Source organism: Enoplosus armatus, chromosome 2, assembly GCF_043641665.1.
Source record: "Enoplosus armatus isolate fEnoArm2 chromosome 2, fEnoArm2.hap1, whole genome shotgun sequence".
Classification (NCBI taxonomy): Eukaryota; Metazoa; Chordata; class Actinopteri; order Centrarchiformes; family Enoplosidae; genus Enoplosus; species Enoplosus armatus.
In genome coordinates this window covers 9,153,557-9,156,056 of record NC_092181.1, presented here as the reverse complement: position 1 = coordinate 9,156,056, position 2,500 = coordinate 9,153,557, and the positions used below count along the sequence as shown (strand labels likewise).

Below are 2,500 nucleotides of genomic sequence, written 5' to 3'. Positions count from 1 at the left end.
TGCCTGGGAATACCAGGTGCTGTAAGCTTTTCCACTTCCCTTTTTAGAGACAGCCAGGGTGCTGCTCCAGCAGTGAAACACCCAGCTGAACTCATTGAACGCTCCACGCCTTGAGCAGAGTGCCAGAGATACGGAGCACCAGGGCCACGAAGCTGCGTCGGACGCGCCTGTCAAGCTGTAGTCCGCGGGGAGGTGCTTAAGCGTGGGCCCAAGAGTTGGGCTGGTGGGCAAGGTTGCTGGAGCTTTCTGCAGGCTGAACTGCGTGGGATTGTCACATACACACTATGTAGAGACAATGCCACTGCCACATACACACTATAAGGAGCGTGTATGCAAAGGGCCCACAGGCTTACGGCCATTCCACTCTGAACACGCCTGATCTCGTCTGATCTCGGAAGCTAAGCAGGGTCGGGCCCTTTTTAGAGACAGCCTGGGTGCTGCTCCAGCAATGAAACAACCAACTTTTAAGTGCCACTGCCACTGTCACATACACACTATGTAGAGCCACTGCCCCTGCCACTGCCACATACACACTATAAGGAGCGTGTATGTGAAGGGCACACAGGCTTACGGCCATACCACTCTGAACACGCCCGATCTCGTCTGATCTTGGTAGCTAAGCAGGGTCGGGCCTGGTTAGTACTTGGATGGGAGACCTCCTGGGAATACCACGTGCTGTAAGCTTTTCCACTTCACTTTTTAGAGACAGCCAGGGTGCTGCTCCAGCAGTGAAACACCCAACTTTAAAGTGCCACTGCCACTGTTACATACACACTATGTAGAGCCACTGCCACTGCCACTGCCACATACACACTATGTAGAGCCACTGCCACTGCCACATACACACTATGTAGAGACAATGCCACTGCCACATACACACTATAAGGAGCGTGTATGCAAAGCACCGACAGGCTTACGGCCATACCACTCTGAACACGCCCGATCTCGTCTGATCTCGGAAGCTAAGCAGGGTTGTTCCTGGTTAGTACTTGGATGGGAGACCGCCTGGGAATACCAGGTGCTGTAAGCTTTTCCACTTCACTTTTTAGAGACAGCCAGGGCGGTGCACCAGCAGTGAAACACCCAACTTTAAAGTGCCACTGCCACTGTCACATACACACTATGGAGAGCCACTGCCACTGCCACTGCCACATACACACTATGTAGAGACACTGCCACTGCCACATACACACTATATAGAGCCACTGCCACTGCCACATACACACTATAAGGAGCGTGTATGCAAAGTGCCCACAGGCTTACAGGCTTACGGCCATACCACGTTGAACACGCCCGATCTCGTCTGATCTCAGAAGCTAAGGAGGGTCAGGCCTGGTTAGCACTTTGATGGGAGACCGCCTGGGAATACCAGGTGCTGTAAGCTTTTCCATTTCCCTTTTTAGAGACAGACTGGTTGATGCTCCAGCAGTGAAACACCCAACTTTAAAGTGCCACTGCCACTTTCACATACACACTATGTCGAGACACTGCCACTGCCACATACACACTATGTAGAGACAATGCCACTGACACATACACACTATAAGGAGCGTGTATGCAAAGAGCCCACAAGCTTACGGCCATACCACGTTGAACACGCCCGATCTCGTCTGATCTCAGAAGCTAAGGAGGGTCGGGCCTGGTTAGTACTTGGATGGGAGACCGCCTGGGAATTTCAGGTGCTGTAAGCTCTTCCACTTCCCTTTTTAGAGACATCCAGGGTGATGCTCCAGCAGTGAAACACACAGCTTTAAAGTGCCACTGCCACTGTCACTGACATACTATGTAGAGCCACTGCCACATACACACTATAAGGAGCGGGTATGCGAAGGGCCCACAGGCTTACAACCATACCACTCTGAACATGCCCGATCTCGTCTGATCTCGGAAGCTAAGCAGGGTCGGGCCCTTTTTAGAGACAGCCAGGGTGCTGCTCCAGCAGTGAAACACCCAACTTTAAAGTGCCACTGCCACTGTCACATACACACTATGTAGAGCCACTGCCACTGCCACATACACACTATGTAGAGCCACTGCCACTGCCACATACACACTATGTAGAGACAAAGCCACTGTCACATACACACTATAAGGAGCGTGTATGCAAAGCACCCACAGGCTTACGGCCATACCACTCTGAACACGCCCGGTCTCGTCTGATCTCGGAAGCTAAGCAGGGTCAGGCCTGGTTAGTACTTGGATAGGAGACCGCCTGGGAATACCAAGTGCTGTAAGCTTTTCCACTTCCCTTTTTAGAGAGAGCCAGGGTGCTGCTCCAGCAGTGAAACACCCAGCTGAACTCATTGAACGCTCCACGCCTTGAGCAGAGTGCCAGAGATACGGAGCACCAGGGCCACGAAGCTGAGTCGGACGCGTCTGTCAAGCTGTAGTCCGCGGGAAGGTGCTTAAGCGTGGGCCCACGAGTTGGGGTGGTGGGCAAGGTTGCTGGAGCTTTCTGCAGGCTGAACTGCGTGGGGTTGAGGAGGCCACAGTGTGTTGA

At 52.9% G+C, this 2,500-nt stretch overlaps 5 non-coding genes and 1 pseudogene across 5 annotated transcripts in view; all 6 read left to right on the top strand.

Annotated features, from left to right (window-relative positions):
- The window catches only part of LOC139305862 (5S ribosomal RNA), a 119-nt gene extending 91 nt beyond the window's left edge, over positions 1–28 (top strand). Inside the window, exon 1 of the ribosomal RNA XR_011599353.1 lies at positions 1–28. This exon is cut by the window's left edge and continues 91 nt beyond it. This is a non-coding gene — a ribosomal RNA (5S ribosomal RNA).
- A 537-nt stretch (positions 29–565) lies between these two features.
- LOC139304299 (5S ribosomal RNA) lies at positions 566–684 on the top strand. The gene has a single exon (XR_011599087.1). It is a non-coding gene; the product is annotated as a 5S ribosomal RNA (ribosomal RNA).
- Positions 685–911: 227 nt separating this feature from the next.
- On the top strand, positions 912–1,030 carry LOC139303659 (5S ribosomal RNA). The gene has a single exon (XR_011598958.1). It is a non-coding gene; the product is annotated as a 5S ribosomal RNA (ribosomal RNA).
- Positions 1,031–1,265: 235 nt separating this feature from the next.
- LOC139307742 (5S ribosomal RNA) lies at positions 1,266–1,384 on the top strand (annotated as a pseudogene).
- Positions 1,385–1,572: 188 nt separating this feature from the next.
- LOC139306336 (5S ribosomal RNA) lies at positions 1,573–1,691 on the top strand. The gene has a single exon (XR_011599434.1). It is a non-coding gene; the product is annotated as a 5S ribosomal RNA (ribosomal RNA).
- Positions 1,692–2,118: 427 nt separating this feature from the next.
- On the top strand, positions 2,119–2,237 carry LOC139306767 (5S ribosomal RNA). Its single transcript, XR_011599526.1, has one exon. It is a non-coding gene; the product is annotated as a 5S ribosomal RNA (ribosomal RNA).
- The last annotated feature ends 263 nt before the right edge of the window (positions 2,238–2,500 follow it).